The sequence below is a fragment of the Calliopsis andreniformis genome, chromosome 9 (assembly GCF_051401765.1).
Source record: "Calliopsis andreniformis isolate RMS-2024a chromosome 9, iyCalAndr_principal, whole genome shotgun sequence".
NCBI lineage: Eukaryota > Metazoa > Arthropoda > Insecta > Hymenoptera > Andrenidae > Calliopsis > Calliopsis andreniformis.
The window spans coordinates 18,186,234-18,197,890 of NC_135070.1; positions in this window are offsets into that span (position 1 = coordinate 18,186,234).

The following is an 11,657-nucleotide window of genomic DNA, read 5'->3' on the forward strand; positions in this document are numbered from 1 at the left end:
CAGCGTTACGTAACCGTTTGACAAACGGTCCTCGGGGAAGTGTAACACGTAGAAATGTGGCGCGCGAGTTGTAAAACGAGCGCGTGGCATCGGTGTAACGCGGATTGTCCCGCCACGGTGGCGCCACGCTCCGCGACAGACACGATGCAACCTACGCGAAATCCTGCGCGCTATAACGTTCCCCATAGAGCTTAGGGTTCCTCCCGCCGCAACACGGAGAAAATCGTGGGGGCGGCGCGTCACCGGGCAATTGCAACGGGTGTCTTGCGAAACCAGACCGTGAGGCACCCACGCGGCTCGAAAAAAAACCAAGCTGGAATACAAATTTCCCCGGATGCGCGTACTTTTCGTTAGACTGGGCTTCAATGGAGGAAAGAACCCACAGAGCCTGAGGAGTCTTGGCCACGGGCATCCAAATAGTTGCGTCTATCAACCTGCGCGACGTGCACAACGCGTTGTATATTCTCGTGAATCTACCTGCCTCTTTTCTCTTTGCCACCCACGCGTCCCATTTGAATACGTATACAGACATAAAGTGTAACGATTGCTGTCCCTCCTCGACGGACAAAACGTCCAGTTATCGGGAGACAATGCTTTGTAGTATCCCCGAGGCAACGGTCGTAAATGCACGCATTACTGCATGTAAAATGAGCGACGTAAATCTCGTATTTTTGCGATCGAACAATTCGTTGAATGGAAAATCCATTCCTCTGTTACAGCTCGGCTTCGCTAATAAGTCAGGAACGTAATAACTCGGATCGTAAATGTTTGGAATTTTCGTGTAGTTTCGATGCATATAGTAGCGCGTAACAGGCCGTAAGATAATCGAGAAGCCTAGTTGTAATCTATCCTAGTTTTTAATGGACCGTATTAGAATCCGATTATCTCGATTGCTTTGGGTCGGCATTCGTGAGATAGAGATTGCCCGACGGCGTTAGACGCGCGCCAGAGAAATTCCATCACACGCTAGCCACTCGTTAGTGACGCTGGACTAATCGCTTAATTAATAGATGATAAATGTTTGTAATTCCATCGGCTAGCCTCGCGGCCCTCTACACGTACTTCGTTACCGGCACCAATTAATTACCTAGGGAAGCGATTAAACGTAGAGCTGCGTCCGATGCAGGGGACAAAAGTCATTGCATCAGCCGGGACTCCTCGAATTTTCTTCGCGACCTCTGCGCACGATTTATCCTCCACTGTTGCAGGGGTCACAGGGTTATGGTTCCTGATGTCGTGCGCATGAAAAAAACGCGTGAACTTTAAAATATCGCATGAGGGCTGGCTATGTGAGTTTAAGGTTTCCTTCGTTCGCGAGGGATCCTTAAATTCAAGGCACGGTATTTTCGAAAACGTACGACGTGGATTCGAGTAACTTGCGAAACGCAGCGGGCATAAAACTCTCTCCTTCGAAATTAATTTCGATCGCTCGGCTTGGTTTTAAATGGTACGCGAAACATGACGCGGTTTGAACGTACATAATCGTGGCAGTGATTATGAAAGTAACCCAAGTCGTATATTTCTCGTTTTGAGATATTTCGATTTTATGGCCTGAATATTTTTATAAATATTTGTAGGTTTCACAGTTTTCAATTAAATCACCCTCAGTCTGTTGTATAATATAACTAATACACTTTTCTCATGGGAGAAAACCTGTTACCCTGATGCAACAATCAAGAAGAATTACTTGCATAATTGATCGGTAAATGCGGAAAACAAGAATTATTTAGCAGTAAATAATGTTCAGATGCGACAGACGGTGAATCGAATCTCCCTTCTATCGTCGTTCTACGCCCGCAGTTGACACTGATTTTGCATTGTAAGCAGTCGTAAACACACATTACGCTCGTACCAACAGGCATAATACGGGTGCTGTAATAGAATTCTTCAACTGATGAAGCTGCAAATGTTGAAATCCTTCTGAATAACTTGTCACGGTAAATTACACCGTCGTAAAAGACACATTAATGATAACCATTTTATTATGGTAAATCTATTCCGGAATTTTGATAGGAATACCGCTTCCGATTGACCGATATGTCGTCGGTCACAGTGACAGACCCACCACCGCTCATTACAGCCTCTCTGAGGCACTGTTAGATTGTAAATGGTGATCGGTAATTGAAATATTAATGAGATACTAAACAACATGGTAGCAAGGGTATACAACCATGCGTATGAGTGCTATAAACGAGAGAAGGCTTGGTCACATTAATATCGTCTCGAATGACAATGCGAATGGCTCGGAGTAACACGAAGACTCTAACGAATTATTATCACTTCTCGAGTCGATTACGATGGAACCATAAATCAAAGCTTTGTCACATCATCCATCTTAAAAGTGTCTTAATCTGGCCGGACACAGCTACCACATTAACGGGTCTGTCTTCTTTCCAATTCAAAATTCTAATCCGTGAACCGTAATACCGTTCGACCATCAACATCATCGCAACAGCAACAATCGTTTTTTCTAACCATTCGTATCGCAATGGAAGCAATTTTGTGAACGAAGATGAACTCTTGACGAATGCTGTCCATCCAGTGTCCATTTTCAAGATGAACGCGCAAGCCTGCCAGAGGTGAACCAACGATAGGGGACGTTTTTGCCAACGTCAACGACAACTTGTCCAGCGCTGTTCACGATTCGACCTGGGCTACGACCCCGACGTCGTAAATTTCGCGTCATAGCGGTTGTCACCGGCTCACCTTTTTACGAGCGTACCACGACTCGTATTCACGGTCCGCCCGAGATATATCCACTGCCGCGAACCCTTGGATAGGCCAACAGTTGTTAAGAGGATCCTTTGGCTGGTAATCTCTGGCAACGGCTCGGTGTCCCTTCCAGGATGCTTCTCTTCTTACGTTTTCATGAGTATGACCACACCATGAATCAAGCGCCGAGTTAAAGGATATCCTTCTTCCAGACTGTAAATACTCCAAGTCAATATATCAGATAATATTTGTTAGGGGTTAAATGGTCTACATGATAAATCAATTAGGCTTTTTTAAAGGGGGCAGACACATAGATGATATGAAAGTATGTACCTGTTTTTTAGCGTTCAGTTGGTGGTAATCAGGAAGAAATATTCTTCGTCGTTCAAATAACTATTGCGCTTAGAATTATGATTTATGATCCTCCATCTTCATCGTGATTACGCTATTACTGATAAGCTATACACATTAGAAGCTAAAAGTTTAGAATCATTTTGGAATTAAACTAAATAAGAATTGAAAACACTTTTATATTCAATTTCATGTCACAAAATGATTCCTATTTCAATAGAACAATTTAAGGTAGTAGACTCGCTTACTCATAGCTACTCAGATTTACTCGTTTCACGATGAGGTCCTTAGTATCCTGAATTCATATAATGATTCTAAACTTTCAACCGCTGATGTACTTCTAATCTTTCACGCAAGAAACGAATCGTCGAGACCCCCCGCACGAGACAACTATCCGCGTTTGGACGCGCTGCAGTTGCACTGCATCAGGCGCTGCAGCTTCAGCCAAAGCCATTACTGCAGGAATCATTTAAGGCGTTCACGGTTTTTAAATCGGCGTCAAATGAAGATAAATTGGACATTTATCATATGATAAGCCCGCAAGCTTTCTACGTCTCCGCGATTTGTTTCTCCAGCACGGTTCACCTGAACGTAATCAGGTGCGCTCGCCTCTGCACGACGTACACCTATACACGAGCGTAATCACAGATATTGCATGTAAGGAATAGGAATCGTGCAGGTGCGGTCTGACTCGCGAACCGTACGAGAATTTGCGTTCCCTCTCTCTCCCTCCGCCTTTCTCTCTCCTCGCTCCGTCGCAGGCACGGAACGCGAGGAACCGATTCGCACACTTCTCGCGTTTCCATAAACAGACGAAGAAAGTGGCATGCATTCCTGGACCGGTGTGGTCTACATGGTAGAGCAAAAGAGTGCTCGCCGCGGTGAGAGCGGGCAAAAAGAAGCGGAAGGACACACCTGCGCTCGTCCTATCGGCGAGTGGGTGTCTCGCGATAGAAAATGTCATCGCGATGTGTCCCTCGATTTCATACTGCTCGTTCCAGCTCACGGCCGTGCCAACGGACCCGTTTGTACTTCAATTATTATCGTGGCCGCGCTTTTTGTCCTCCCAGGCTTATAATTCAAGCCGGTATTTTTAGTCGAATTGTTCTCCGCACGAGGACGTGCCCAAGAATTTATTCGCGGTCGGGGAGCCGTTTGTCGTATGGATCACGGGGTTAAGAGTCGAAAAATCGGTGGCCCAGCGGGTTGTCCACGACAGTGCGCGCCACATTCCGGGTCGAGGCAGATTGGCTCGACATCGAAAACGATTCTGGCCGAAAACTGCTCCGCGAATCCCTACACCGAGTGCCCCGGTTATCGGGCCAGATCGAAAGAACAAGGACAGCCACGGCCATAATCGTGGATCAACTTCTGGCTACGGACCTGTCCTGTACAGGTACAACCACTCTGCAACACCGACTCCGCCTATTTATTCTGCATTGCGCCGAACATCCTTATGGTGAACACGGTAGTAATGGCTGATACTCGATCTTCGACTTGGAACCTTGTGTTTCGTGATCGAATAGCTGAGAGGACAGTTTTTACTAATTTTAAGAATAATCCAGAATTTTAAGTCTAGGGTCTAGCTTCTGAATGCACGTATAGTTCTCAACGAGATGCTGTGGATCTAAAGAGGGAACTGGTTAAACGAGAATTACTTGTTGCAATGGACTCTGTACTCTCGAGTATACTATAATTGCTGCTTTGCACAGTAATTGCGCTTTTCGATGGGATTATTGGCCGAGTAAATTGAAAGCCCATATGCGGGGCTCCCGGCTGCGCATTTGTCAAAGATATAGTGCGTTTTATAGCGTGTTAAAACGTATCGCACTAGCCGCCGAATTACATTATAATCTTATTTGGTATACGAGTGTCATTGATAATTAGCCAAGATGATGTTTCGCGGTGTTATCTTAAGTATCTTCTACCATGGATAAGTGTACATTTGATGTTGCCTTTAATGACCATCAGAACGTAGGGATTATATCGCTTAATTAGCTCTACCCTCCGCCGCTATCTCGTTTATGAAATCGTTAAGCGTCCTGTGCGTGTGCTCCTTATCGGATGTTTTAAGCCACCGCGTCTCTGTCCCGTCTTATCTCTTGCCGACTGTTACTTAGCTAACTACTTATACTCACTTCCACTCCTGTGATCGTATTTTTGGTCCACTCGCCGCTAGGGGCCGCCGTAGTTAGCGCACGCACTGACAATTTATTATAATTTATTCATGGCGCCTATTACAGTGATTGGTCCCTCTAATTTCTATAGCGATAGAGTTACACGAAGGTTGTCGGTCCCAATTTCGTCCTCCTATCTACTTCAATATTTTCTCTAATTTGAGTTACGTTTGACTACATCGTGAAGATCCATTTTCTTGTTGAGAAGTTTTTTTCCTTGTCTACGGTGTGTGACAAGTACATTTCACACCTTCAGTGTTAGGTTCTCTGGAATCTTAGGTTTCTGATAGGATTGAGTGTTTCAGAAATGAGGGTACAAGACTTAATTATATGATAGTAGAAACTGTATTCAATTTTTCATCATTTCAACCTGTTTATTTTATCTGGTGATTATACTGTAGAAGAGATTTCAGTAGATTCATGTCCCAAGAAAAAAAATACGTTTCTAAAGCATGGTAACAGAAGTCTACTTCCGCTGAATATCGTGAGCGACCGAGCACGGAACGTGTTAACGACTTAACGATCTTCAATCGGTGCCAAATGGTGAACCAAGCCTGCCGTGTTATCTCACGGTGCCGATCCTGAATTTGCGTAATCGTGGCGCGAAAGCGCTAGAAGAACATTGTCATCGTGGCTGGTTAGCGCGTTGCAAGTACTTTCGCAGCCTTGATATTTCTGTCGATGCTCTAGGATGACCAAGCCAATTTTCGCGTCACACTCGTGCAAGCCGGTGTTCTAGCACGTTCCTCAGGCGTTAAATATCCATATGACCGTAGTTGGGAGCGCCGTGACAAATTTCAAACGTGCGAATTCCTCTGTCTCGACCGAGTGAGTGGAACGAAAGACGAGAGTAATATCAATTAATGTCGAATAACAGAGAGTCATTGATCATATTCTACTGCAACATTGGACACCAATTCAGTACGTAGAATCTACATCCGTCTTACGAACACCGTCTCTTTCGAAATACTGCGCTCGGACCATCAGTACCAACTAACATCAACCATAAAACTATTCATTTTCTCGTAGCGTCGAAAAGTGCACGAATGCAAATATAACGAATATGATAAATAGCACGCTAACGACGTACGCAAATAAATATTTCATACACCTTCGAGGGTCAATCTTTTCCCCTTCACCGCGAACCAAGGGAGGCAGGTAGACCATCGCCGCAGTACCGAACGAAGCGGAACCCGCTCGCGAGTATAGACTCTGCCTGTCTGTGAATCACATAGGCGTAAGAAAGGGATAGACAGTGCAGAAAGGGGTGAGCAGGAAACGCGTGGTTGCGCGAGAGGGCCGAGGAATCGCGCGGAGGTCGGTGCACCTTGAAGAAAAGCAAAGGAAAGACAGCGGTGGGCAACCCGAGCAAACCAGGGTGGTCCCGACTTCACCGTTGACTAACTGCGACACGACAAGCTGCCATACCCGGTTAAACTCCGTCGAGGCTCGATTGCATTCGACGGGGAACAAATTAATGTTTGCTCGCCACATCTGGGTCGTCCAAAGTACCCGAGGCTCCGTAGGCGCGCGTCCGAAATAACCGAGTGCCCTATACGGTCGAGGTTATCGATGACAAGGCGACGAAACGTATCAAAATACGCGACACGGGGACGCGCTCGATACTCGATACAGGTTTGGTGCAGAGGATGCTGCCGAGGCGATGGCAGGTGAAGTCACCACCTCCGTCCGACCGATTCATGCATTTAATCTCGAAGGAAAAGGAAAGTGGAACAGCGTATAATTAAATCTGTGGAATATTATCTCGGATGGGGCATTCGGTAGCCATCAATTCCACGGATCGTCTAAAGTCTGAGCTATTCAACCGATACGGTCGCCAGTCCCGTAGCGGGAGACACGATTAATTGCCGCGATTTGTTTCACCCACTTTAATGTATGTACGTATAATCACTATCATTTGTTCCTTTCTCCTGACAGCCGCGCCCGAATTCGTCCTGTTACTCGACCGTATAGGAATCGATCGACGCGTCGATCTGGAAGCGGCGCGTCTAGATCGCTCCAGCTTAAAGGTAAAGCATTCGTTAAACCCCGGTTGGCGCAATAATTACGATCGCGCGCGATACTTTTCCACGATGGCTCGATAAGATCCGGCACAGAGGTCGCGCAGAGACACAATCTATAATTACATCGGTGCACGTACAGACGTACACGAGCGCAGGAGTCCCGCGAGATCGAGCGGATCTCGGCGCCGTCGGTTCGATGCACGCATTTGCACGACCCACCACTGTTCCACGAAAACTGAAGTGCAACGACCGACGAAATAGGAGCGAGTCCATTGTCGATAACTGAAACCTCGAAATATTACCGCTATTATTTCCTAGCGGATGGGTCGACAGTAGCCCCGCGATCGCCCCGCGATCGCCCCGCGATCGCCCCTGCTGCCCCGCCGAGATAGGCACACGTATACGTTTCATTTACGGAGCTGTCTGAAGGGTTCTGGTCTAATCAAGTTGATCCGACGAATGGCAGCGACTCGGATAAGCACCGGGACACGATGAACATTTGCAGGCGGCTTCTCCAAAGAGAAGCGCCCGTACTTACGTCGTTTAGATAAGAGGCACGATGGCCGATATGCATAATATGTTGGCCCATATTGGGACAGCCAAGCACCGCAGGTCCGAGCTGCGAGACGTCGGAGAGCCAAGAGGAATGGAGGAAGAGAAAGGGCGCCGACAACGCGTGGAACATCGCGCCAGGGATCGGCCTGTTATTTGGCTGTCAGTAATTCAGTAGCCTCTCCGAGACCTCTGAAGATCCACTGATGCCGCCCCTGAGGAACCGGTAACCTGTCTACCAAATCGATCAACCTGTATCTCGTTCACTTACCCTCTCCTCTCCAGCCGGCTCTCCCTTTCGCGATCCCGCCCGAAACGGGGTCCGACTGCGCGACAGACTGCCCTCCGCGCCGTCTATTAATCATCCTCCCGCGACAATTCTTTTTTCCTCCTGCAATCAATTTTCCCGCCAACTATTGACCAGCTTTATTAATAAACGACAATGAATTATCGGTCGATGAGCACCCGTGGCAATTTATATCAGCCGCAACAACGTGTCCGTTCTCTCGCATGCTGCACGCATATCAGATGCGCGCATATTCGCCTCCCATGTTCTTATCTCGCGGTAGCGGACGATACCGACGCCGGCAATCGTAAACTAACCGCGATAATTATTTGCATTCGGCCGGTATCCGGGGGAGTAAGATGTAGCCGTGCCTTGGGCCCAGGACTTTCCATCGCCTGCAGGATTTCCCATGTAGCCGCCGCCGCCGAGACGGTACTTTCTAACGACAAGGAATTCGCTTCTCCCTCTTCGTCGTTCGGGACGATGTAGCGTGCGATGGCCGGCGTACAAGCGCGTACCGCCAGGTGCAAATTCTTCTGACATCATCGTCGATGTACGTGATGCACACGTTGCACTTGTACGGCCGAGCACCGCTGCCGTGAGTGCGCTGCACCACTGCGTATACGTGCAACCTCTTTTAGCCGCGCACGCGAGTGTGGGTGGGAGTGCGTGGCGCCAATGTGGCGGCGTCCAGCGGAGTTCCACCGAGAAAGATCGTGCGAGGGAGAGGGAGGATCTGGAAGAAAGGCAGAGATAACGTTCGAAAGGGACGCGGAACAGAGAGGAGCGATCTATCGGTGGCATTCTCTTCACCGTGCGCGCACCGTCCACTTATTAAATCACTGTTAAATCGTATTACGGCTCTTCCGCTCGCGAGACACGTCGCCGTAATTCCTAACTACGTCGCAGCCTTCCCCGCGATACTGCCTCTCGAACCACGAAATTCTTGCGATAGACTTTACACTGCACTACGTTATCCTCCTAGTGTAACCGTATTAGCTAGGGCCCGCGTCGCGGTATATCACGCCGATGTAAATTACTGCCGAACATAGAACTTCGTTGTTGCGAGACAGTAATTACCCTGGTACCCTGGAGATTGTTGCTCGTCCTCGTCCAAGGATTCCGAAGAAGTCTGATGGATAGTAGTGGGGTATGCACATTATCCGGCCATCCACCGTTTCCATGTGATGAAATTGTCTTGAAGATTGCTTGTCTCGCAAAGTGCTGTGCCATTTCTTCAGATCTTCTCTAGGAAGAATTCTTCTCCAGTAGACGGTAGTGGTCTGTAACCACTTCATCGTGCAATTAAAATTCAACGATAGAATTTTTATGGTGTCGCGAAGAACGAATCCCAAAGTAGGAATGTACATATAGAAATCTTTGTACACATTTGATTGGTCACTTGGCTGCATACTTCTTCGAGGTGATAAGATCTCTGAAGTCAATGGAAGTCGAAGTCCAAGACAGTGTTCTGTGAGGGCACAAGATTGCCAATTTCTTCGTGCACGCGAGGTCCTTTTGCTGCTGATAAGTAGGAGGTGGCGAAACGACATTCTTTTCACATCTGCGGGCGATCTGTAGCGCGTTACAGCCATCCATATTTCCTGACTGCCTTGCCTTTGGTCAGTGGCAATATTTTAGAATATCGATTTTGCTGCTTGTAAATTACAGTTCGTTTGACCCCGATTATTTCTTCTTCAAGGGGGCATATTTTTAATGCAACCAACGAGCGAAGCGTAGCGTTGCTTTCGATTATACTTTTTTCGTTCCGGGAGCAGCGTGTATGGAGGCAAGGAGATTGATATAGTGAAGCGATTTTATGGTACACGCTCTAAGTCCGAGGCATCGTTCAAGATCCTACGCCCGCCAACAACAGGAACAGGCTCAGATTGGTCCTCCGATATATCGCAATTTCGAGGTCGTTTCAAATTGGAGAAACGTTTGCATCCATGGTTATACCGGTCCTGTCGGATTACCCAATTCTTTATGCAATCGCTCGTCAAGCGTTTGCGACAGCCGGTCGCGCTGCTCTCGATTAACTTTGATCGAAGACCCCAGTGAACACCGTTACGCTTGATAGCCTCGTTACAGAAGTTATGCGAGATATAACTTCTCTAAAGATCAATCCTCTCAGAGAGGACTAAAAAAAGAGGACATTTGAGATTATAACAGGACGTTCAACATTTTACACTCCAAGATCGTCAGTGTGTAATAGAACCTTGATTATTATAAGAAAACGACTAAAAATGCGTGGAAGTTTCAAGGTCCAGAACAACTGTGGAAGAAATTAATCTCAGATACTAAATATATATTAATATAATAAGCAGCACTGGCCAATAAATTCTGATGATATTCAAGGAACATAGATATTGAATTATTCAGAAGGAAGTATAGAGAAGCATGGAGACGAAATATCATTTCAGCGATGAAACTTCGATTCATATCACGTACAACCATTTATGGAGCATCAGACAATTCAAGGTCTCGTAAGCAATTTGACAGAGTTCTTCGGCAAATCAATCTGTAAACGAACATCTCTCCTTCTAGTTTTACGAGGCTCTCTTCCTGCATCGCGAGATCCAAGCGGCCCTGAACGAGCTTGCCAATGAGCCGAGCCACACCCGCTGATTTTATTGACGTACGAGCGGGCATGGCGCGTGCTCCGCATCCCGGCTGAACGAACTGAAATCGTTTTACCTTGCACAGCCGCGAAAAGATTTCACCTTTGGTTTATCGTTATGTGCTCGCAGACTATACCCTGCCCACGTGGCACGTGCAACACAAGCTGCAATCGTGTACCACTTCCCTACGAAATACTGCTTACTCAGGCATTGTCCGTCATTATTTCATTTTCGCGTAAATCCGCAGAACTTGCCTATACAATATCCAGCCTTTCGCAAATAAAGTCTCTGAACTCTACGCGAGTAGGTAAATTCAGTATTCAAATATTTGACGCTAGACACGAGCAAAAGCTCAACAATGTGCAGATACCTTCTGTAGACACGCAGTCGAAGCTCGGCTGTGGTATTTCGTCCACGCTAGAGATTATTGAAAGATCGTGCTCGAGAACAAATATCGCGTTGGTGTATTAATAGTTGCAGTGATTACCATGCCATTACTGTACAACGTCATTATGCTGAACAGTACACGAAGCAACATATTCACCGGGACGTGGTACTATATCAATCCGCAGTAATATTGCTCGTGCAGCAGGTTGAAGCAGATACACCTTATCGCTAATATCTCTCCGCGAGCGCGCACGTACAATCCTCTCGACGATCGGTAGGTTTCTCGAGCATCACTAAATTACATCGGTCTACGCCGCACCGGGAATTTACATTTCTCATTCAGTCGCTAGATATCGCGTGTACATTCCGCGCTTTTAGAGAGAGACCCAGGATTTTTTACCGTCATCGCTTGTCGGAAATTTGTCTTGGACCTGTCGCGATAAGGCTAAATCTCCGATATCCAAGCGGTGACAGCACCTTTCGAGCGTTTGTACATTGCATCTTGGTTGTGCTCACGTTACTCTGAAGCACTAGACATGGAATTAAC